The sequence below is a fragment of the Halichoeres trimaculatus genome, unplaced genomic scaffold (assembly GCF_033239565.1).
Source record: "Halichoeres trimaculatus isolate MK-OKI-2021-1 unplaced genomic scaffold, fHalTri1.1 fHalTri1_scaffold_15, whole genome shotgun sequence".
Taxonomy (NCBI): Eukaryota; Metazoa; Chordata; class Actinopteri; order Labriformes; family Labridae; genus Halichoeres; species Halichoeres trimaculatus.
This window is the reverse complement of record NW_027437193.1, coordinates 33,020,396-33,047,199: the sequence shown is the minus strand read 5'-3', so window position 1 is coordinate 33,047,199 and position 26,804 is coordinate 33,020,396. Positions and strand designations below refer to the sequence as shown.

Below are 26,804 nucleotides of genomic sequence, written 5' to 3'. Positions count from 1 at the left end.
AAAGTGGGACAGTACGGGTTGTTGATTTGGGAACCTGTCCTGGTTTTAGTCAAAGGAAATGTCCCAAAGAAAACATACTGAGATGGACTGAACTGAACCGCTTGGTGGAAATGTGGCCAAAGAGTGACAGTGTCTGTACCTTGATGACTTTAAACTTCCTGCCAAACAGCAGGGAGCTCCAGTAAAGTGACTCTGTGGATAAGAAAAGGATAAATTCTTCAACTTCTTCCCATTTGAAACTTTGGAGCTGACTCACAGAGCGAAGCTTTGACTGACACAATCTTTCCAAATATCTGACAACACAAAGAGCGAGGCAGAGACACAGAAGGCCTCAGATCTGAGGGAAGTCAGCATTAGCTGCTGCAGTGGCTTAATCTGCATCCACTCATAAGAGGCAAATACCCATTTCAGATCTCTTTTTTCAACAAGTTCGATCATGAAGTATAAATTATCTAAAACCTTTTTAAATACTGTCTCAACACAACTCTAGTCATTTACATGAATTTTGATTCTTTTCTAGCTGTGGTCAAACACTTTAACGCAAAGACACATGATGTGGACACATTTAGTAAACAAACTGCACATGCACTCACTGTAGGCTGTTACTACAAGAGCGCAAAGCCATGAGAATACTGTCTGAATACAAGACACTAATTGGGTACTGTTTCTCTCCTGATGTTTCAATCCAGGAGTCATTTTGCCTAGAATATCTTGAAATGAGACATGTATTTAGACTTGTCAGGTTAACATGGCTTATATTAATTCTAATAAGTCAATATTTACTAAAAGTAAGACATAACCACTTGCTTAGATTCAATTTTTCTGCAGTGCATGGACATCACTCTCTGCTTTTAAAGTTGCTAGCTCCTGAAAACAGCTGGACTTACTCATTTTATTGAATACACTTCTGACTTAAGACACCTGACTCTAGCAGACTTAAACATGAGGGATGATTTTATGTAATCAGCATCAAATCTGCTGCTGTATTCCAGCTTCAATCCAGGGTTAAATGTCTAAATACCAGATTTTAATGTTTAGATTTTTATCAACTTAATCCTCATTGGTTCAATCAGGCAGAAAGTGTAAGCCTCATTACTGAGTTTTTGAAAGCTTAGCCACCTCCTGTTTTGTTTCCTCCCCTCTTTCTGACTGAACTTCAGATTAATGTGACACCAAGGGGAAAGATTTTCACCAGAGTCTCAAAGACTCAGAACAAAGCAGGGGCGTTGCCAGGATCTCAGGTTTGGGTGGGCCAAGCAAATTTTGACCGCATCTTAAACTACACTCAGAAGATCATTATTTAAATAAATAAAAACACCTAAAATACTGCTGTCATTTGTTTTGGTTGCTCCTTTACTATCTTGTTGCATATTTGAAATGTTTTTGTGCATCAGAAGAATCCATCTGTGATTGCTCTCTTTGGCTCTAAACAAACAGTGGTGCTCTGGCTCCTCAGCGAGCTGCGCTGTTGCTTCTGCTGCTTCTACTGCAGTGCTGCTACACTGTTGCATTACTGCTGCTGCTGCGCCTCATTTGTTACAGGCTGTAAGAACAGCAACATTAACCATGATTAAATAAAAGACAAAAATCTACAGTCTTTCCCCAAACCATTTTCTAGTCCTGCCTGTAAAACACAGGGCTGAATGTTTTTTTTTAATAAAAACCCAATATAGTCACTTCTTTTTTTCCCCATCAGGCTAGGAAAATTGACTGACTCGGCTCAACCACTAAAATTCACAAAAAATCAGCTCAGCGTGACCAAATTCCTCAATTTTCCTTCAAAACAATAAAAAAATAAAATAAAGTAAAAATAAAATGAAAATAAATAAATTAGGGCTGTCATTTTAACACGTTAATTAGATTAATTAATTACACCACAAATTAACGCGTCATAAAAATTAACGCAGATTAATCTGGATCCCAAACCCGCGAGGCGTTCAAAGACGCACTTACTTTCAAATGTCTAGCATTTACAAACCGTTTGTCCTACATGAAAAAAGTGGTGTTCTCATCAGATTTTCAAATTTCCGACGGTCCCTGAATGTATCACACCTAGCAACATGCTTTGAACCGGGGGGAAGAGAGAGCGCTGTTAAGGGGACTGCCGTCCACATCTCCTTTATTCACACGTCCTTTTTGAAAATCTACAGAAAATCAACTGTTTGCCCTAGCCCAATTCTGTAAAAAAAAAAAAAAAAAAAAAAAAACAGGTAATTTTACACTCTCCACTGCATCAAACAAGCCCTGAATGATCGAAAAATGTCTTGTATTTAAATCTAAAGAATTCTTTGAAAATTTCCTTCCATCTTCCTGGTGTCATGTTACAGCTTGGGGCTGCTCTGCACCAATGAGCAACAGTTTGTGTGTTCAGAGCATGTTAAACTGAGAATACTTCACTTTTCTTTGATCCAAGACTTGAAAAAAGTGTTTTGTACATAGTTCCTCACAGTTTTTAGGCTTTAGCCCTGGTTCTCCTGACCTCATAGAAGTATAGAAGTTCATATTGCAGTGAACATTGAGTCCACATCGAGTAAAAATGTGAACAGAATCAAAAATTGTCCTAAAAATCAAATCAGCTTATCTTAGGTGCAGGACTGTGTAGATTTTGTAAAGATAGAACCATAACACTTTTTTCATTTGTTCCTTATGCCTCAGGGTACCTAAAAATGTGTTGTATATATTCCCACCTTATTTTTAAATGTCTTTTAATGTAATTTTAATGTCCTGGAATTCAAATTATTTATTTTGTGACCTTAAGCAGATATGAGATTAAAATGCGATTAATTCGATTAATTAATTACAAATCCTGTAATTAATTAGATTAATTTTTTTTAATCGCCTGACAGCACTGAAATAAATAAAACACACTTTTCTTTTTCTTTTGCTTTGAAGGAACATTAAGAAAATTTGTCACTTCAAGGTTAAAAAGAAAGAAAGAAAGAAAGAAAGAAAGAAAGAAAGAAAGAAAGAAAGAAAGAAAGAAAGAAAGAAAACATTTATTGTTTTTGTTCCAAAGAAAAGTTTAGCATGGGCCTGGGATCCTTGGATACACCCATAGCACCGCCCATGTAACAAAGGTCAGCCCATCAAGTTCTGGACTATTATCTGCTGACTCTAGTTTGGAGTAAGAATGCACCAGGAAGAAAATTCTTAGCGAAAACTTAAAACCAAAAAATTGTCAAATCAAGGTTGAAAGAAATTATTAAGCTATTTTTTTAGTATCACAGCATTAATGGCTATGACAGTGTGTAGCCTCCTAACCTCAGTAGAATCAAGGTATTGCAAAAGCATAAATTAATATTAATGATATTAATGCTTCATATCCATTGTATTATAATAGCTTTCCTGACTCTATGTTGGCTATTCAGAGTGTGCTTGTCTGTTTGTGTGCTCATATTAGGGCTGAACGATTCATTGTTTACTGATTTAAATTACGGTTTCAAACAGTGCGATCTAGTGATTGTCAAAGCTGCATTTTTTTGCAGCACTCCTGACTGACCCAGGATCCGCTGTGTCAGCAGTTTTACATATACATGCTGTCTCCCTACCATCCTGCCCAGCTGACCAACCAGCCGCACGCTACTCATGGACACATCATGCTGACCAATCAGTATTAACCTGCCCCTTGTGCTTTGTATCCTCAACATGTTTGGAAACAGCTTCTGTGGCACCGGATGCGGAGTTAAGGGATTTAATTCCCAAGAAAAAACGCACGTCGTTTATTTGGGGGGATTTCAGGTGTAAACTTGCTAACGTGTACTGGAAACAGGTACTGTGCAAAACCTGTAGCACTAAAGTTGCAACACATCCAACTTCTAGAGGGATTATTTGTTCATCAACAACACCGGTTGTGCGCACAACTTAGGTGTGTGTGTGTGTGTGTGTGTGTGTGTGTGTGTGTGTGTGTGTGTGTGTGTCAAAGGTTGACATGCTGATTTTCTTGACCAAGAATCTGCAAAGAGTGACACAGAGATATCAGTGAAGGAGAGTAAGAGTATTTGTATCAGTTTTCTCAGTAGTAAAAATTCAACTTGGATGGAATTACTAATATTCGGTTTGTTAAAATTGAAAAATTAAGTTGAAACAAAGTCAAATAATGGTGCAAAGTCCTCATGATGAATAATCTTTTCAATTTGTGTGAATGTAAATTTCTAACTTTGGCAAAATTACTTTTTTAATTTATATTACAGCTAAATTTAATGTTCCAACCAAATCAGAAATATAATTTGTGAAAAAAAAACAATAATTTTAGGTGAAACAAATTCGAGTAAAATTTTTAGGTTGGTCCAAAATATGATTTTTTTTCCAGTGCATGTGACTGTTTACATCCAAGTAGCTTAAAACATCATGGCAACAGATATTTACCAGGGCCACAGCTCCAGCTAGTAGAGGGAGGCTGAACTACACCTTGGACATGACATATCATGCCTACAATAATGACAAACTGGAGGGTGAGGCCTCTGTTCCTGGTAATGTCAGAAAACTGAAGCACGTTGCTTTCATTCTCTGCTGCTGTCTGCAGACTCCAAACCTTTTACTGTCTCTAAACCCAAATCTCTGTGTTCTTTTGTAAAGACTGGAGCAAGTTCCTCCTCTGCTCACAGGGAGAGCACATGTGCCTCCTCCAGTGTGCATCACTGCAGGCAGAATAATTGTCTTGGCTCTAAACAAATGTTTCCTTCAGAAACTCAGATTGACCACTGACTTAGCGGATGTAGCCTTTTGTTAAAACCCTCTCCAAAAAAAACTGCCTTTGTGCTCTTTAAAACAGCACCGGATCAATAAATCTATCCGCATCTACATTGAAGGATCAGAAAGGAACGCTTACACAGCAATTACGGCTGTGAAAGGAAATGTGCTTTTATCTTCCCACGCAGCGCTCTGTCAGTGTCTCACTGCTACGAGCAGAAATAATGTTCTCCTTTATCTCAGCTCCTCTTCATACAAATGTAACCCAGTTCATTCTGTCCAAACCACATGCAAACACTTTGTTCTCAGCAGATCCGTGTCACTCCGCAAGACTTCAGGACAATAAGGAGTTAGGAGGTGGTAGAAAAAGAGGCTGATTAAACTGACTAATAAAGTCCCCCTGCTCACCCAGCACCCAGCCTCCAGTTCACCTTCTCAGCACTAGGGTGCAGCCCTGGCATGCTGCAGTGAGCGTGAACCATCAGCCAGCACAGACTGACTGCGCTGACAGCTGCAGCAGCATGACTGAACACCATCACACTACTTTATCCCTTAAAATTCACTCACTTATTGATGTGGGGCTCTCTCTCTCCCTCAGTGTCTAATGTACCCTCTCTCTCTCGGCCCCCACTGCCTCAAACACATTAAGTCTGTTCTTTATGAAAAGGCTTTAACAGACTGGGTGGAGAAGTCACAGGAGGCTGATTGATTCTGGCCTGACGCCTTCACTCAGGTCTTTAACCAGGCTCACTACTCCATTATCGCTCAGAGAGAGGGTGGGAGAGAAAAGCTTTCCAGTTCAAAGAGGATTTCCCCCATCACCTGGTTACTCTGCCATGTGTGTGTGAGAGAGTGTGTGTGTGTGTGTGTTTCCAGTCATCAAAATGCTCTTAAAACACTGTTAAACTGACCAAAACCTGCAGAAACCAGCTCCAGAATCTGATTTACTCTTACGTCTGCTGGATATTCACGAGTCAGTCAGTGCCCCAGATAAACAGACTCACATATTTAAAGTAAAAAAAATAAAGAAAATCAACTCTTGATATTTTTATGTGTTTGAAATTTCCAGCAGCCAGGTATAAGAGTCCTGATTCCAATCTGTGTGTGAGAGAAAAACCTTTGAACGATCTGAATTCCGTCTGGTTGATCTTCATATGATCTTCATGACTGAGTTCGTTGCTCTGAGGGTGACCCTCAAATAATTAGATAAATAATAATTCTAAATAATAATTCTAATAATATCTTAATAACTATAATAATAATAATAATAATAATAATAATAATAATAATAATAATAATAATAATAATAATAATAATAATAATAATAACAATAACAATAATTCTAAATATCTCAATGAATGACCCCTCATGTGTACTTGCTGAACACAGAGGTGAAAGCAGGGAGAGAGAATGATTATTTATTTTCCATAGAGGCTGCAGGAAACAGTCCTTTGTGTCCTTATCCCGCAGCTCTAATACTAAGTGACTTCAAACAGCATTAAGCCAATCATCAACAAAACAGTCCAGTGACTCAAAGATGGGGGCTGAGCTCGATGTTTTCATGAGAACTAGGATTTAAGCTTAAATTGTTTTTTATTTACGGATTAAACCATCATCACATCGCTCTTTGATGCTCTGAACCACGTCAGAGAAAACTCTGTATTACTGGGGGTAGTTAATCCGTCTGATTTTCCAATTCCATTCTCTTCCCATTATTGGGGTCCTGATTTGATTACCAACCATTTTTGGGGATCTCTCAGAGGTAGACCTGTCACGATAACACATTTTGCCAGACGATAATTTTCCAAAATATTATTGCCGATAAAAGATATTATTGTCAATATCATTTTGATTTTTTTTTTCCATTTTTTCATTGATGTAATTATGATAAATGGGATAATAAAGTGAGTACACCATATCAAAAGCAAGAAACTTTAATTTCTCAAGAGTATTTAACTGTAATTAAAAGGTCAGGATCTTTTTAATAAAATAAATTAAACAAACAAGAAAGAGAAAAAAAAATACAATGAAAATGAAATGGACTCTCTTTAAGAAAAAAATACATGTCAATGAAATAATTAATACTAATCAAAAACAATAAAACATAGACCCAGTCTCTAAAGACAAAAGAAACTCCAAAAAGACAAAAACAAAAAAATAAATAAATAAATAAAAACTATAGCCTAAATAAAAGGGAGTTTATACAGTTCCTGAATTGTGTGTAACATGTACTTTTTCCCAGTCAATCCGTACTGTCTGTCAAACATTTTGAACATTTCTGACTTTCAACCGTATTGAAGGGCTGCATTTCTTTGGCAATGTATCTGTCTTTGAGCGCCCACCATTTGGTGCTTTTATTTCTATTTACTTTGCAGACCAAAAGCCTCAGTAAGAGCAGATTGTCAAAGAACAAGGCTCCGCTGCACCTCCCCTTCTTCTTCTTCGTCGCCACTATTTTCAAACAAATGCGACATATCTGCTGGTTGGTGTTCATGAGCTCACACTTTGTTCATTGATAAAATACAAAATATTCCCACACTGGGACTGTGGCAGGCGGCTTAAGAACCGTATCTTTGGTGCCATCACTCATATTAGCGTGTGTTTCCTCCTTACCCCTCAGGACGCTCGCTTCAGCTCTCTCCTTATGTATGCGTGAGCAGCCCCGTCTTCACCCCAAAGATTGCATTTTTGACAGATGCTCACTCCACTATAAATCTGCTATAGAACCTATGCACCCTGATGTTAGGAAAGATAGATGTAGTGAGCCATCTTCTCATTCAGCCTCTTTGGTGGAAAGAGAGGAGGAAAACAAACATGCATGCACGTGTCAGTTTATCAAGGCTGGCAAACTAACCGAGGACGTTTTTATTTATCATTCGGTTAATTGATTTATTGATTATCATGACAGGCCTACTCAGAGGTAAAAACTGGAGTCCAACAGAGGGGCAGCAGGTCTGTGTAAAGCAACCTGCATACCGCACCTGCCTGAGCCCCATGCATGGGAAGACTAATGTAAACATGGGCTTTAGAAAGTTTGTTCCACAAAAAGTACAGTGACGAGATGATAGCACCAGCTAAATGTAATCTTACTATTGGTGGTTATGGTGCAAAAAAGAGTGAATGATAGAAAGTTTTTCCATTGGAATACTCCAAACAAGTTGGATAATAATCATAAGAATAAGGTGAATAACAGAGAGGCTGATGCTCTCTGGATGACTGAGAAACAAATGAAAAAAGCAGTGTTCTAGCTAGTAAACACTGATCATTGTATGTTATTTATACAGTTAAACTTAGCAGCCTTCCTGTTTTATATTTTCTGCTGTCAGTGAATGTGAGGTATGTTCCCTGGACCAGTGATCTGAGGTGACTTCAGTCAGCAGCTGACTGTGAGTTATGTTGTTGATAGTTGTTGATTTATGGTGTTATTTTGCTTTATTAAAATATATCTATTATAAAATGCAACCCATGCTTTCTCTGCTTCAAGATGGTCAGAATATGGGAAATGAGATGCTATATCATTTTTTTTAAATAAGAACCATTTTTTTGCACCTCATCCATCACTCATCTGGGCTAAGCCTTGAAGCCTTGTAGGCTCTTGCTGCACTACTTCAGACAGGTCCAAGACCACTTAATAGGGGTGTAACGGTACACAAAAATCACGGTTCGGTACGTACCTTGGTTTTAGGGTCACAGTTCGGTAAATTTTCGGTACAGTGTGGAACAAGGCAAAACCATTTTCTTGTTTAGCATATTTGTTAAACCAAAAACTTCCTATTATACAGCGAGGAGGGAGGCTCTTCAAGCTCCGGTTGGTCGTTAGCAGCAGCCATGATACACAATTCAGACACAAGCTCCTGTGGCTATGGAAGCTCTTTGATATTCATCTTCTGATTGCCTCACCGTGGACGTCACGTCCTCATGATATGCACATGATCGCAAAGCAGGAATCACAGACCACTTTCCTCATGAATATTAAAACACCTTCCCTGCTCAGCCAATCATAGACGAGTACTCATGTGAGTATTAAAGAGCCATGTGCAGCAGCTAACGTATACTTACTGCACTCGCTGGAATACAGCACTATACCGACAGGCCTTATTGAGCGGTTCAGCACGGATACATGTACCGTTACACCCCTACCACTTAATAAGAACTTGTCAGGGAACTGAAGCGTTTTCACTAAAGGGAACCTGATTGAGACTTCCACCAGCCCCTGGCCAATCAGTAGTAGCAGATGGAAAGGACAGGAAGAGAGTGGGGACCAGGATCTCATAACCTCATCTGTAACATTTGGGCTTTCCAAACCCATCTTGAGTTCTTCTTTGATTTGCAAACAAAAACCCTCCACAGCTCACAGAAACTCTGCTGTTAAGTCACATCAAATGCATGAAGTGCAGTGCAGCAGCTTGTTGCTGTCCATCTTTTTTTTTTTTTTTTTTTTTTTCTGAACTCGTCCACATCATTAATAATGACGGCAGAAGAATGAGCTAAATGTTAAATCAGGGGTTGTGTTGTGCTGTGAGGATAAATCTGTAAAAGTGGCTGCTGATGAAGATTGTAGGAGTAGACAGAAATTGAAAGAAATGATGATGGAACCTCAGCTGATATCCCACCTAAAAATCTGCATTATTTAAGAGATTATAATCAGGAGTGATCACTACTCCAACTGATTTCTTTTTCTTTTATAATGGACGAGTAACCATGGACACACATCAAAATCTCAAATGTGCAAGATTAAAAGTCTATTTTTCACTGTTAGCATGCCCCAGAAAAATCTATCACGCAGGTGCATAAAGTAAAGTACAACCACTGATGTCACACAAAACTAAAAACTAGCCACAGACTGCAAATATCTGCAGAGCTACAACACTGCAGGAACACATGTTAGGGTTTCTTTAAATGAATGCATTCATCACATGAAACTAGATCATTAGTGTAAAACAGATCAGAGAAAAAAGCACTTCTGCATGAAAATAATCAGGAAGAAGAAGAAGAAGAAGAAGAAGAAGAAGAAGAAGAAGAAGAAGAAGAAGAAGAAATGTTTGGTGCTGGGGGAATAACTTTTTTCAATATTTAATCACATTATCTAACATGTTTTTGATAATAAATAAATAATCATTTCAAGTTGTAGGAACATCTTTTGGGCAGTTTAATGAATTAAAAAAGAAATATCTCAGTCAGCATCTTGGTACTGACTACCCCCCACCCCTTCAGGTTGAGTTTGATGTCCAGATGACATCCCCACTCTCTGTGTTTGATGATGACACTATAAAATCCCCCGAGCAGCTCTGAAACATGTCCACAGAGCGTCTGTGGATGGATCGACGCCACTCTGAGGAGAAGTTTAAATCTATCAGTGGTGGATCTTGAGCTCCATCTGCTCGGAGAGCTTAACTGTACAGAAGCAGCCATCACAGAGCCTGAGGGTAAACAGAGCTGAAGCTGTGGGTAACAGCAGGGAGGGAGGGAGGGGTTCAGCTTTGTTCTCCACAGAAGCTTTCAGACGACAACACCGGGCAAGTTCATCAAAACTAAGCTTCAGAGAATACACACAACATGACCTTTGAACTGTGCATACACACCACTTTAGGTCTGAAGACTGTTCCTCTGTGTTGACGATTGTTGGCCTAGCTTCTGTTCTGCTTCCTCAACAAAGGAGCTTAGAATAGACTAGTCATGTTAAAGGTAGAGTCTGCAGAGTCTTCCAAAATAAATAACAAGTCAACTTTTACAGGAATAATCCTGCTCAATTGTCTCCTCTAAATGAAGAGAAGGCATGGTTACATCAGCCAATCACAGCACAAGAGACTTTGTCTGTTGAAAGTTAGTGGAATCAGAGCAGCTACGACAGTGGACATAGCACGGAGGAAGAAATTCAACCAAAGTGAAACCAAACTCTAAACAGATAAAGCTTTTTCCCCAATGAGGCTGAAGCTTTCAGGAACTTGGAGAGCAGCACAGGTCGAAGAGATATGAATTAGCTTTCTGCTAACCAGGTATGTGTCAAATTCCCGTGATTAGCTTGTGTCAACACCCTGAGTCAGGTGCATGGCTCCCAAGTCTCTCCTACATAGAAACCTGATGCTACAGGCAGCGTTGGAAATTAGCACTCGCCACTCGCCATTGGTGAGCATTTTTTCTGTTTGGCGACAAGGATTTTTACCTGACTTGCCACATGACGAGTAGAATTTTAGACCTCCCAAAATATCACACCTCTGAGGTCAGATCATGCGCCTCACGTGATTTCTACATAGCAATATATTTTCATTAATATCTCTGCCGTTCTCTGCTCAGTAAATATGGTTCAAGCGCTCCTGGAGAGCCGAGACTCTGCCGTTTACGCACGTGCCTCTCGCGTGATTCTACGTGAATCCCACATGGAGACAGAGCGAATCAAAGAGCCGAGTGTGTGTGACGTGTGTTGAAGCTGTCCTGCGTGGCTGCACCTGATTGGTGAAAACTGATATTGGATTTTGGTCATCATCTTTATACAGTCAATGGTCATCATGTGGCGATACCTAGCAGGTATCAAAGACTATGACCCCTCCACTGCCATAGGATTATGGCACACAGACACCATTCGTGGCTGTAGTAGAAGACCAGAGTTCATGGATGGAGGGAAGAGAAAGCATAAATTGTCTGACTCTGAGGACTCTGAGGACTCTGATTCTGGCGGAGTAGAACCTTCTGACTCAGAAGCTAACTGAAGAACAGTGCAGATCATGGCAGCATGTCATGCACCCAAGAACAGGCAATCGTTTTGAAAAGATGAATTGAATAAACAGATTAAGTCTACATCACGTGTTTGCAACTTATTGCTACATTTCGATTTATACAGTTAATACTTAAGGTTTTTACACATTACAATTAACTTAGAACAGAATGACTAATATTACGAATTACTACGACGCCTGAAATATGATTAATGATGTCTGAGTACAGTAGTAAAGCAATTTGTTGGGTTTAACATTTGGCAAGTTGAAAATCTGGTTGACGAGTGACTTTTTTGGCTACAGGTGGTTGTTGGGCTAGTGAGTGTGTTCAGATAGTCGCAGAGCCAAGGAGGAGGAGCCCAGTTTGAATGTTGCATTTACAAACATGTAATGGAAATCTCGCAGACCTTATCTTTAACACAGCACACCTCTTAAATTCCGGGAGACTGTTCAGCTATGCTTACCCCTAATACACACATAAAGCATGTATGCCGCACAGCGCCACACACTATGTCATACTTAGGAATCACTCTAGTCAATCATCGCATTCACAAAGCCGTTAGTGATCATGGCGCTGTGGTTCGCCAGCGCCACGATCACCAACAGCTGAGCGCGGCTGTTTTGCTGTGAGTCTATCATTGCTGTAGTGCGCTGCAGAAATGTGTCAATCTCATATCAAACAGAAAATCAGGCACAAAAATGATCAGAGTATCCGGTCATTTCAAAATAAAGCTCCATGTTCTATCTCCCAATAATAAAATGTATCCTTGTTCATCAAAACTACGTCTCTGGCACATGGCCAGAAGTCATCAGCAGGTCACATCCAGATGAAATCTGAGCTTTTGGACAGGGAAAGTTACTCTAGGAGGTGAAAAACTTTATAGGAAAGGAGTAATCAGTAACTAGTAATCAGATTACTTTTTCAAAGTAACTGTGGCAACACTGGTATTAAGGGACAGTTATGAAAAGACAGACAAACAATAAACAACAAAATCTCAGGGTTAATGTGACAAGTAAATCAATAGGTTCATGGAGAGAAGCTGTGATGTACCAGCAGGGTAACACATGAACATGTTCCCATGACACCAGAAATGATTTAGCACGCCAAAGGAACACGTTACATCTATCACCTGTAAGCTGCAAGCTTCAGGGAGTGACTGAGTGTCTCTATGACGCTGCCGTTCTATTTTCAGAGACGATTATTTCAACAAAACTGGTTTATGTGGAATGTTCCAGTTCTGATTAGCCTATGTCTGAAGTCTGTGTGTGCGTGTGTGTGTGTGTGTGTGTGTGTGTGTGTGTGTGTGTGTGTGTGTGTGTGTGTGTGTGTGTGTGTGTGTGTGTGTGTGTGTGTGTGTGCGTGTGTGTGTGTGTGTGTGTGTGAAATCAGCCACAGGGATAAAGCTTGTCTCACAGTAACACTTCAGCAGAGTGTATTTAGAGAAAAATTCAAATTTAATGACGACTGCTACTTTTTGTCTTCCAGCCAAGGCAACCATGCAGGCGACACATGGTCCAATCTGCTGCAGAGAGCTCCCACGGAGGAATCCAAGACAGATCTGTCCACCGTCATTTACAGCTCGTGTTCAAGACATCTGTCCAGAAGTGAAGCTAAAGAGTCTCTCCACAACAATGATCCAGGAAACACACAGAGTCTGCTCCCATTTAGGAGCTTCTCTGAGAGACATGCAGAGTACTCGGTGGTCTTCCTGCTCACAGGGTCAAAGCTGTCCAGCCTTTGTGGACTCCACACTCACACAGCAGAGAGATTGAAGAAAGCAGTCAGGACTCTGAGAAGAGTCTGATCTGGTTAAAATCAGCAGCTCAGGCCAACACTGTGTTTCCTCCCAACAAACACTGATAAATGGTACTGACCTTCAGGTGACAATCACAGCTCCTCTCCCCCTCCTCTTCCTCCTCTGTCGCCTGCATCTCCCCATTCTCCTGATGCATGGTTGTGTTGGTGTGTGTGTGTGTGTGAGAGAGAGAGAGAGTGTGTGTATAAGTGTTGCCACCTTGCAGACAGCCGCTGAGACCTCTGACAACTCCCAGAGGACCAATTAGAGGTGAAAAAAGGAGAATGTCAGCCACCGAGCAGCTTGGGCCCAAGTGAGTGTGTGTGTGCATGTGTGTGTGTTTGCATGTGTGTGTGTGTGTGTGTGTGTGGGAGACAGACAAGTACAAACCCAGCCACCCCTTTCCATCAGAATAGAGCAGCCATCTGAAGCCAGCCAACAGCAACCACCGCCTGTCCACTTTTAACTCACACACTGTGCTCGCTGTCTTTCAAACACACACACACACACACACTCGCACTCACACACACACATACACACACAAACACAGCCGTCAGATAGTCCAGTCTCTGGTCCTTGGGAGTGTGAAGCCTCATTATGAATAAACCATAAACGAGCCACAAAGCTGCACCTTGACTCTCGACACTTGGCGATAAGTTTTTAGAGAAACTTTAACAGAAACTTTTGTGATCCGTGTGACATGTCCATGAATCATTCTGTTTCATACGGGGACACACACCCACGTTGTCCGGTGTGGGGCATTCACAAACACTACACAGGTGTCTTCTTGATGCACTCATCAGGCAGTCCGTTGGTAACCCAGTTTGTGTGTGGTTGTAAGTAAACATCAGAAGTGGGTTATGCTGATAGAAACTCCCAGAGCTCTCCCTCTAAATGGATCTTTTTGAAGTGGGAACATCACATTGCTATCACTCATAGATTTAATTTCTTTAAATGCTGATAAGTTTCAGTCACTGGCCGTGTTCTGTGTCCTTCCTCGGTGACAAACAACAAAGAGAGAAGAGGCAGGAGAGTTCAGGGACTCTGGGCGGCTTCAGGAAAACAGCTGACGTCAACTTCTTCCACTGACCTTCATCCTGTTCATGAACCAATCTTTATATTTACGCTTGGATGTTAGAGGGTCAGTAATAACATTTTCCACCAAGGGGCGCCAAATCCAACACTTCTTAACTGGTCTTTATATCGCCGTTTCCACTAAGCGCTTAAGTGAAGTTTGTCTCAGTATGGCACACATTTTGTGGCATTTCCTTTGACTAAAACCAGGGCGTGTCCTTATTTTACCAACCTGTACCATCTCACTATTGGGTTCCCTTCTGTCAGGGTGCCAGACATACTGATCCAACCCCAGAAGATGGAGCTAGAAACAGTGCAGTCTGTTGATTGGTGGAAAGAATCATCACTTCCTGTGTGACAGCCGTGATAAAGAACAACACATAACCCTGCCATGTTTAAATCTCCAGTCCACTTCCTTAGAAGAACTTCCTTCACAGAAGATGAACTGCTGAACTCTTCCATTGTAGCACTCTGTTTACTGTGCAGTGTGTTTTTCTTCTTCGTTAGATTTATTGGCCGGTTACACCAGCTATCACGTAGCTGACGTGGCTATCAGCATCAGGCTTACACCCCCCCAACCAAGAAGAGCACGTTTGGCTGTGGAAATGCAATTAGAATCAGGCTTTATTGATGGGATCCGTACCAAACTACTGACCAATACTGGACTGCTTGTGTGAGAGGCGGCTCGAGATCCTTATCAGGACTTCTCAGGTTAAACTTATGCGACATTCCTAGACTGTCTGGCTGATCTGTGTCCACCTCTGTCTCTATGAGGAGGACTTTAGCAGCTTTCCTGTTATTGTTCTGATCCAACTTGTACCAAACTGTACTGATCCACACCAGACTGTTTGGTGGAAACGAGGCATAAGGGGTTGTTCATAAAATTTCCCTTACCTAAAAGTGAATTTCTCTTCGTAAAGCAGCAGATCCAAACACAGACCAACTCTTTGTTGTATCTTCAATCTGACAGGAGTAAACCCTGAGCAACATTTGGCACAAATGACAAGAAAAATATTATTTTATCCCTGTTTAGTTTGGATGTGTTAGATTAGAGTTGAGTTAAAGTAGTTCAGATTATCTTGTTTTATCATTTTATTCGCTTAGATCAGTTTATTGTTCAGCAGGGCTCTATACTAACTTTTTCACTGGTAGCACTGGTGAAACCAACTTTCTCAGTTGGTCGCACCAGCACATGATTTGGTCGCACCATTTATTCATTTCTTTATTTATTAACTAATTTATTTAATTATTTATTTATTTGTGTGTAGTAACTATAGCTATGATTTAGCTAAATGTTTAACTGTAAATATGAAGTTTGTCTGCAACAAGCTCTGGCTGACAAAGCACGTTATTTCTTTTATGTAACTTTAAAAGAAGACAATAAAAATGCTTCTTAAATGAAAGCAAATAATAACAACAGACATGCATGTGTGTACATATCTGGGTCATTATAGTTAACAAAACCATTTTCGTTGAAAAAATAAAATATATTTTAAAAAAAACGAGGCTTTTCATAAAACAATGACTAGAATTCCTAAGTGAGTTTAAAAAACTTACTAAAATAACCTAAAATGACAGAGAAAATGTCTTCAGTTTTCGTCTTTGTCAATCTGTGCCGTACATAAACTCGTTACTTTCACCCATCGAGAGTGCTGACAGGCTGCCAACACTCCTGAATATGGAGGGAGTCTCCCATTTTTTAACCCTTTCTCCTGCTGTTCTCCTGGCTTGTGATTTCTCCTGATTGTCCCCCAACTTTAGGTATGCTCCTGTGATCGCTAATATTTTTCAAAGTCAAATCAAGTCCTGTACTTGGGCATTATATTGAAACTCAAAAAACCACCCACCCCCTCTTTCATAGTTGGTTTGATCCAAAGACGCTGCAGAGACATCAGAGACAGATAACTGTGCAGCACTTATTGATGAAGAGTTTATCAGAGCATTAGCTGTTTTCTTTCTTTCTTTTTTGGTGTTGACATGTTGTGAGTTAAACTAACGTAGCTCTGCTCTAACGCAGCATCCTCTTCAATCAGAAAAGTTTAGAGCAGCGTGAATCATATAGTGAGAAGGCTGATTCTAAAATAGTGAAACGTGTGTCGTTGTGAAGTTCTGTCTGTCTTCAGTGCATGATGAACATACGCGCTGCGCATGTATACAACGGCGCTCTCTCTTCAGAACAGGAGAGAGTTCAGGTGGAGGAGACTGACTGAGTTAGTGAAAGAGAGAGAATTCAATCCATGATGTCTTGTTCAGTGCCTGTGATAGATGAAGAAGGCGTCCAGATTGTGGACCTAATTTAAACGTTGTGTAGACGTCCAGAACTGGTCTTGGACCAACAGATGTATTAAAGACTTGATCTGCACATCCATCAGACATCTGATGTTTAGATGGTTAAAAAGAGCCAAACAAAAAAGAATCAACAGACGAAAGTTCCTTTGTCATAAAGTCAGTTATGGTGTTTTTACCCACTTTCTATCTTTCTCATTCCTCTCTCCTGCAGTGTCTACGACAATCACAAGCATACAAGTAGTCAAGGAGTAGGAGGCCATTTCCCATTTGAAAGTGTTGTGATTGGTAACTGTTTACTTGAAAGATGAGTGCTTTATTTTTCAGTACTCCAGTGATACTGCAATCTATAAAATGTAGTTACCTGGGGTTACCTGTACCGTCACACCCCTAAAGTCTTCACACACCTCCAGCCTCCTTTTGAACAGGTGGATTTATTGAGTTAAAAACAACATCTGAAGAGCCCCTGACCCCGATCAAATCTAAAGTTAGGCAGGCTGAGAGTTTGTTGGAAGAGTGTGTGCATCACTAAAGTCCTCATCCTTCAGAGGCCGTGGAGGTCTGCAGCAGATGTCTTGAAAATCTCAGAGAAACTTGTCAAGAGTTCAGTCTGGACCAAAGCGACGGGCTGAAAGAGCAGCTGAACAATAGCCGCCCACTGCCCACTGCCCACTGCCTCTCATTATTCAGGCTGTCTCCTCAGCATGTACTCTTCTTCATTCATGCTTTATTCATCCCTCTAACTTTGTGAATTCTCCAAATATATTCAGTGTGCCTCAGATCTGGGGGCTGTGGAGAACCAGTTGGTGCTCCTTGCTCTGCCTGGACTTCAAACACACACAGCAGAGGCTTCTCCGACACTGAGGCAGCACTTTCCCAATCATCCTCGGACCCTTGGCTTTATCACTCTAGCCAGGATTCTTGTGAAGCGTTTACAGCAGCTCTCTGAGACGTACAGACTGGTGTAAAATGGAGATCAGGCTGGTTGAGCTGTGAGTAAAAATGACTTGCTTGTGAGCAGGTCTCCTGCTGGCCTCAGAGAAAACAGATTCAAAGCACTCCATCAGGCAAACAATCTGGGCCTGATCTGTCAGGACTGTCAACCTGTTCCACTCCTTCTCCATCTTCAATCTGACACAGCCTCCACACCACTGATTTCTTCCCTTCCTGGAAATGATTCACAGACTTTAATGTGGTTTTTAGGAGGAACTGCTGGGTGGACATGACAACACACGGTGCTGGAGTTCAAGAGAGGCAGAATTAAACAAAGACTTTCTATGAATGTAAAAATAATGACCTGCTGTTTGGATCCATCTCTCTGGAGCTGATGCTCCTTGTTTGGACTCAGATAAACTAAAGTTGTTTTCATCAGAGCAGCTATTCTTACACATATTACTATGTACTCAAAACTTTTCCTAATTGCAGGTTCAGAATGACCCACTGCTCTCCATCGTTTCCTCTCAGGCCCAACTGGTTCAGCTGATTTGGTTGATTTTTAAAATAATCATCATTGGCCGGACTTCCGCCGATTAGTTGCTGATATATTTTTAACTCCTCATTAAACAGAAAATGCTGTCACGTGTCGAAGTTCTGCAGAATGTCCTTGCACCGATTGTCCACTAGATGGAGCTCTGACTCCATCAAACCCCATGTTGTCCCCTAAGTTACATACAAGAGTGAGCTACAGCCAGGCCACATTACAGGAGTGGGTGGAGCTTACTGACAGATAACATTGTAACAAAGCTGTGAAATTAACAATGACTCAACATGTCTCCTGTTTAAGTTTAACTCTCTTTGATGTGTCATGATGAGTGACGCATGCTTTTTTTGTGGAATTAATTTCCTGTCTACATTCAAAAGCATGTTTAATTGATTTGAGAGCAATATTTTATTAATTTCATGCTCAGATTTTGTGATGTCTCTAAAACTATACTCTTGTGCTGAAACTTGCTCTGCACATGCTCAAACTGTGTCCTCGCACTCGGTTATAATGCTGCTTGTGCTCACACTGGGGTTCTTCCTCTCGCACTGATGGAATTTCTGCTCACAGATCTCTTTCTGCTCTCAAATTTTTTTATGGATCAACCAAAGAAGGTCGACTAGTATTGACCAATCAGATTGTCCCTGTTTGTTTACGAGAGCGTTTGCTGTTTGTCACATATGGGCGGGCACTCTTTTAACCTGGTTTATCAGCCCCTGGCTCCGGGCCATAATGAATGTGATTTCTTTAATTTTTTTGTCAACTGTTGGAATTGTTGAACTGTCAGAACTGTTGAAAATATCATTCAATAAAAACATTAGTGCCTGTGTTTTTCACTGAAATAGCTATATGGTATAATCATAATCACAGTGCTCTTTGCGGTGTGTTGGTGAAGAAAACAATGTCAACATCTTGAAGCTAGCGGGACAACAGATCCCATGCAAAGATGGACCAGCAAAGTTAAGGAAGCCAGGCAAGTTGTTTTGAATTTGTTTTAATGAAAACTATATTGGGCTGTTTACTGAATATTTGGTCATATACCTGGTGTTATACATACATGAACACTATACAAAAAAATGTACTTAAGTTGGCTAACCCTGTATTTGTTTTAGTTTGTTTTGAAAAAAATGATTTATAACATTAATAACTGCCAAGTATGATCATACTATGTGCAAGATGTGATTCTTAAAGGGGACATATCATGCTTGTTCCTCCTTTTCACTATGCCAGACTAGGATGCCTGTAAAGCATTTCTGCCCTCAGTACAAGTCATTTAGTTCCTTCATTGTCCCACAATAGCGTTCTCAATATCCTCAGTTTAGGCCATTCTGAAGATCTCGTTGAAACGCTCTGTTTGGAGAATGACCTCCAGTAACCTCGCAACGTCACAGCCCTTTGTGCTCTGATTGGTCAGTTCTATCAGAGGGGCGGAGGGGGTAGAGCCAGGGGGCGGTTTTTGCAGCATGACAGTATTTACAAAATCGCCATATTGGATGGAGCAGACCGAGCGAGTTTGCTGTTTGCCAAAGCTTCACCATAAGGCATTGATAGCACTAATAAAATGGCAGAGTGTAGGATACGTCCTTTTGTTTTGGACCCCGAGTCAGACCTGGACGGTTCTGCAGCTCAGGAAGAAGAAATTCCACCTGGACACAGATCATCTCAGGATGCTTCAGTGTGGTGAGTCAAACCGGTACTGTAGCATGTATAGTTTATACGTGGAAATATAGGCAGACTTCACCAATAAACTATTTCTATAACAGGGCTCCATCCTGCTCCTTCACTTTTCTCTGTCTGTTTTATCCATCATGCTGAAAGTGTAGTCTAAAGATCGCCTCTACCGTCAGTTCCTCACTATGTTATTACCGCAGCATTATTGTGGTCCAGGTTCACAGTGCATGTCAGAACAAGCATGCAAATATCACAGTCTCACAAGTACGACGACGTCTGCTAAAACTCCAGTGTTTTAACTGCTAATTCACCATGTAAAGCCGAGCTGCTCAGCAGAGCAGAGTCCCTGCATCCAGCACTCAGTCAAGTTAGCCAGAGCTAGTAGGGAGCTGTATTTATACTCGGCTCTTGGTGGGTGTATCCCTCGGTGGCGGTTGTGTGACTAACTGACATCACAGAGGAGGAGCTGCTTTATCAGATTACTCCAATAAAAAGAAAGGATCCTCGTGTCGTCACGACGGTCAAAATCTCGAAGCCAAATGGCAATGACCTATTTTCAGAGGCATCAAATCTCGTTCTAGGATATCAGAAAAAATACAATATCTCATTTTTTTGAAAATTCAGGGGGTGTAAGGTCTTGTTTTCAAATTTATTATATTATATGTAAGTATTAAATAAGGGATTAGCATATGTCCCCTTTAAGGGAACCGAGCTCCTGCTTCAGGAATGATGCATTCAAAGACTCAAGGCAACACAGCGACTCTCCATTACATATTCAACCACTTTATTTCTGTAATGAAACCAGCCAGAAGGTATTATATTTAAAAAAATAGAACTATGGAAAAGGAGAAACACTCGAATCAATTCTTGTCTTCTATCTTCCTTTGTTGTAAGTGGTAAGGGACTAAAACATAGGTCAATCTATTCATTATATATTTTCAAAATCAATCAAGAAATTATCAGAGTTTCTCTCAGCAAATATTTGAATTCGTAGAGGACTAAAAAAATCTGTCTCGGTTGGGCCCTAATAAATATAATCCCAGAGTTACAGTCCTCTGAACACTGTCTGCAGCACATGGGGAGGATGAAGAGATCTTTTCGTAAAGTGGAACTGACTCTGTTCTGTATGTTTTGGGTGTTCAATATGTCACAGAAAGTGTAATTTCTGGATGAATGGAGTCTTTTGTTTACCCCATTAAGACTCTATTATAGCAAAGCTAGCAGACACGCTGCTAACATATGGAGACAAAACAAACCAGGACTGGCCTACATGCTGTTCCTAAGCCTTGTGTTTAATATGTACGTGCCATGGAGGGCTCAGGCTGTAACGTCAGATGCTGAAAAGCTTCAAGCTGTTGACATTTAGGTCTGTCCATGAACCCATGACCTCCAATCAAACAGCCAAAGGGTAAAGTACATCATTTTAAAGCCCTACTGAAGTAGCCTTCACTGGCTGCTAAATACAAGGTGAAACATGCTTTTTACCCATCCACTGATGGGAGTGTTGATCTTCTCTCCTGTGCCATTCGAAGTCACAGCTTAGATCCATTTTTTCAAGTCAGCAAGAGTGTTTTTAACACCTGGTGGACGTGTTTGAAAAGAAAAGCTGGTGTTATTTTTCTGATCACAGCAGCAGCAGCTACATCATCTGCACAGCATTCACGGTGCAGATAGTCAGCTCATCATCAATCTAGACAGGCTTCACTGATTCTACTTACAAAGCAGAGATCAAAAACACCTAGCATCAATAAATACACACACACGCACACCCACACACATAGAGACGTACATGAGAGTGTGTGGTCCAAAGGCCATCCATCACACACTCCTGCTGTGATTAAATCTCTTTTTATTTCCACCCAGCTCTCTGATGTTCCACAATAAAACCAAGAACACAAAATCAACACGTTGAATTATGAATTATTCTTCTGGAACTGAAAATATGTAACTACATAAAGTTTGGTTTAAAATAAAAGGTTTGCTAAACTTTACCTGATTAAGATTTTCCCCTTTTTGCATGCAAATTTAAAAAATCCAACTGAAAGGTCTGAGATAGGTTAAGATATTGGTTTTTGGTCATATCGCGCAGCCCTAGGCTCACTGCTCGCTCTGAAGCTTATGTATTCCCACATTTGGGCTTTGGTGCTTCACGGTACAATCATCTGTTTCCCTCTATGCTACCTTGTGTTGCTCCCAAGAGACTCACCTGCTGCACTCTGTGGCCCAGGTTTATCAAACGTGTGTACACCTGAAAAATGAGTGTACGCTCCTTTCCACGCACAGATCGGCATTTATCAATCTGAACGTGGGCGTCGGGTACGCTCAAACCCCACGCCAGGTCTGAGTTCGTGTGCGCAAGTATTATGTCAGTGAGGAGTGCGGTGCAGTGAGGGAAATCCATCTGTGGAGGAGAATTATTCGATGTGAGTGCAAGATATTTTCTGACAGAAACACTGATGTTCTTAGATTAATATTTACATCGTTGAATTAGATCTGACACCAATAATGTTTCTAACATTTTACTCTTCTTCCGCCAATCTGTAAAATACATCTGAGCTACATAAAGCTGATTTCTTCCCTTAAAAAAGTGTTTCCTTCATTGGTTTACTTTAAAGAAAAAAATATACAGACGCTGTTAACAGCTTTTAATACTCTCCCATGTCCATGATAAAGTCTCTGCAGAGAACATTCAGATGACGCTGGAGCAAACTTTTAGCCTGGATTTTTGGAAGGAAGCCGTATCAATGACAGGATTTATAGTGGAGATAATTATTTCACTCCTCACAATATTATCTTAAAACTTCACCTGTGTGTATAAGAGAGTGACTATTTCATAACAAAACAGGATCACAAACAACCTGCTCATCTCGTGGTACAAATAATCATAAAACTCCGGTCTACCTATGCGTAATTGCGCACGATCGACACACCTCAGCTCCACTCCCTCCTCAGTCTGTGACAGGTTCAGGCTGGAGTCTGCAGCTTCTTTCAGAGCTCAAACATCTTTAAAAGAAAACTTTTCATGTATCTGGACCTGAACAGAAACATTTAAAAACACTGTGGCTTCTAATTGTCAAATATTGCTGATGAATAAATCAATGTGTAAACAAATGAAGTGTAAATCAAATGTTTTAAACTTTGCTGTATTTAGGTTTGTCACGTCCACACTGCTGACGGCTGCAGTGATTTACTAGCATACGAGTTTTTCTGACTCACTCCGACGCCACTTTTCCGGCAGCCAAACAACACGGCGTCATTTCTCTCTTCCTCTGTTGATATGGCGTTGCCGATCCGCTGCACGGGGAAGTTTCCTTTTTCTCGCAATGCGTCCCTCTATGTCGTAAATTCCGTGGGTTCCGCCAACTGAACCTTGAATATTTAGGGGCGTGTTATGTAAATAATGATTGTTTTCAGCCGCCACATTTATCAACAGCTGATCAGGCGTACGCCGTGATTTTCCCTGGTACGCACGTTTCATAAATCACACGGGTACGTTGCCGTAAGCTGATTTTTACACCCAGATCTGTGCCAATTCCCACGCAAGATCGATAAATGAGGGCCACTGTGTGTGAATGCTAGCTGCCCCGCCTTCCCTCCTGCAGAAACAAAGAGAGTGAATGACTGACAAGAGGGCTCACTCTGTTTGGGCCAAACGCACCCAGGTGCTGAGAGCAATGCACAGAGTGAGCCTTCTTAATATCAAGCCTATGTGGAGGCCAGAGACGAGGAAAACACACATACATGTGGCAATATATCCAAGCCAACAAAATTATTGGGTTCATATTAATATATTGTGCGATTAATTGATTTATTGACGATCACTCCAGGTGCAGGTTCATTGTTGACGTCATTGTGACGGTTACGCTGAGAATCACTCTTAAGTGAAAGAAGAAGCTTGCAGATTATGGTTGTTTTTAGTGAGAAAGCTTTTGTGCAGGTTGCTGTTTGCAGTAAAGAGGCTCTCCCACCTACACTGCACTCACTGACAAAATACACAACGTAATTCTCATGGCGCCACTTCTCATCCTTAAAATGCATTTCTGGGTTTAAACAGGCAGGGATAAAAACAGAGCAGCAGAAATCCTTCATGCAGAAGATAAGATCTTTCACTCTGTCAGAGAAAGACAGAACAATATAGCAACCAAACACAGCATGGATAAAAAGGAATGAAGGAAGGAATGACCTGATGCTTTCATGATACAACAGCCTGGTTTCACTTCCATCAATAAGACGTATTTCTGTCCCTCTTTAATGTCAGCAAATCTAAATGAACCATCTCTGTCAGACAGTTCAAACTCCAGAGGTCATCTCTGGACTGCAGCCATCTCCACATCAAACCTGCGCTGCTTTTGCAGACTGCAGCAGAAAGCAGCTTCAGGTGGGAAGCAACAGTGCAACACAAGCGAGACTTGCACAACTTCTTGATCAAATTCCTGATGTAGGCGATGGCGTTTTTGAAGTGTGAGGGAGTTTTTTTCTTACTCATATGCAGCAGAAGTAATCAATACTTTCAGTCCCAGAGAACAAAAGAGGAGGAGATGGACAGATATAACTTTAAGTGTAAGCCCAAGTGAAGAGCACCATCACTGTTATTCTTCCACACTCAGAGCAAACACACTTTGGCTTGAGAGGGATTCAGATTTAGTTCTTCTTGTGTAATCAGTTTGAGGCAGTGGCCTCAGTCAAGTTGTGTTCCACCCCCAGCTCTCATCAGAGCCTCACAAGTGTTCTCATGAAAGACAGCACTTTGGTGAAGCTGTTGCTTCTAAATGCAATCAGGCCAAAAGTGATGGCAGAACAGTACTGTTATTAGTCCAGTGTGCCATGGAAGGCTCTGTTACAACTACCAGAGAGAGGAAGAGGAGGAGGAAGAAGTCTGCCAGTCCTAAAAGACTTGATTCTGAAGTGTTTAGTCAAAGGACGTTATAAAGGTCTGATTTTCTAACTGATGCGCCACCAGGGTCTTATGTAACAGCAGGGTTCTCCCTCCACCTCATGAGCTGTGACCATTGGACTGCAGAAACCTCATCACCGTGCAGCGCTCAGAGCAGTTCCTGTGTCACTCAGGGTTTCAGGAACCAGTGAACTCGATGACTGATCGCTCACGGTGTGACAGCAGAGGGGCTGACTGCATCCAGCCAACCAGCACTGACACCCAGTTTCTGTTGCAGCTGCAGTGTGAGTGCGTTTACTGCTGCAAACTAGGGCTGCACGATATTGAAAAAAAATGACATTGAGATTTTTGGGGGGGTTGCGATATATATTGCATTATTAAAGATAGAAGAATTTTCACCAGACGACTTGAATAGCTCTGTTTGGGAAGAATTTGGTTGACTCACAATGACACCATTGTATTCCTATAATACTGTTCAATCCGGGCTAAGGGGGTTTATCTGTGAATGATGAAGATTGCTGTATAGTAAAGGGATCCAGGAGGCCATGTCTCTGTACAAAATAGAATAGGTTTCAATTTCAGTTGCTTTTTTTCCATTTCTCCAATAAATGCGATAGTCACATCACATGCGCGATGTGACTTTTGCGAATGCGCAAATTGGGATTGCGATGTTCAAACGATACATTGTGCAGGCCTACTGTAAACACACATCAGTATTACTTAATATACAATAAAATACAACAGACCCCTTTACTTTTTATAAACACATACGGCTGCACGCGCATTCTGACTGCAGAAGCACTGCGGCGTATAAGGGTTTGTCAAGCAACATGAGGATCATGAAATCTGTTTCTCTTAATCATAATTTATGTTCACTCATCATTTACTCTGTAAATTCAATTCATAACCACGGACTGAAACCCACATTTTCATTAAATACACAAAGTAAAAACTGGATTTAGAATATCAGCAGTTCATATTATTTCTTTTACATTCAAACCTGGTTAACTGAGGTTAGATAAAGACACATTCAATAGCAGCCGCAGGCTTCACTGGTGTTTCAATGTAAAGTGTGACCCTGCTAACTGGTGACTCTTGTGGTACAGCCACACCGAACGCAAATTTGCTTCGAGATTGCATACAAAGTCAATGCAAAGATGCGTTTAGACGCCGATTCGCCCTGGACGGCGCGTTTGGAGCGTCGGCGCATTTGGGGCGTCAGACGCCTATATGCTCGAATTAGTCAGTTCTGTAAATATTTGTTTCCAGCTGGATTTGCCTGCACAGGTCATCACCAAGTCCGACTGTGTCCTTCTCAGTGGAGTTTTGTCGTAAAAGATGGAAGAGCCTGATTGAGAGGAGGGAGGAGCGGGGCAGGGGCAGAGCCAGGGAAAAGATGGAAGTTCTCTGTGGTCCCTTCATTATCCCCAGGGAGACCTCCAGGAACATGGGTCGGGGGTTCGAGGATGAGGTCGCAGGGAACAGCCAGGCAGAGCCAGTGAAGGTGGATTACCAGGGAGAGACAACAGGCCTTGATTGTGATCTCCAAAGCTTTCACACACTCTCCTGTCCTGCTTTTGAAACAACAGCTCATTGTTTTTCAGATGCTCTTTTGGGCTTTCCATCTTTGAATGAGCGGGATCTCTACTCCGCATGCGCAGTGATGCGTGTCAGCCCCTCAGCTTGTCATAATAGTCCAGCGTCCAGACTTGGGCATCCAAGCGACGCGTTACAGATGTGACGCGCGTTCAAGTTTGCGAATTTGCGTCCTGTGTGGCCGAGACATTAGTCTACCATCACTGAGTATCGTTTCTGATAACTGACCACAGAACAACCGTACATTTTGATGCTGCTTTCTGTTTAAATTCATACTGCAAAAAACTGAAAACTTTTCAGGTGTTTTTGTCTTACTTTCAGAGAAAAGCCTTTTTTGTACTTGATAGGAGCCATATCCACCTGTAGGGATGGGTACCAAATTCAGTACTTTAATAGGTATCTACCAAATTCTGTCTGTAGTCCTGAGTGAAAATACTGAAATACTGAAAACTGGTACCGTTGAGTACCAATACCAATTGCCAGGTACCGGGCATCGGTACCTTATTGTTTCAAATAAGAAAGATTCCCATCCCCATTCATCTGATCAGTCCAGAAAAATGTCATTATTAAGTTACTTAAAGACAGAAACAAGGTCTGAATTGTTT

At 41.1% G+C, this 26,804-nt stretch overlaps 1 protein-coding gene across 1 annotated transcript in view; it reads right to left on the bottom strand.

The window, feature by feature from the left end:
- Positions 1 to 26,804, bottom strand: part of cdh6 (cadherin 6) — a 135,447-nt gene that overhangs the window by 83,997 nt on the left and 24,646 nt on the right. The gene's annotated exons all lie outside the window — the stretch shown is intronic.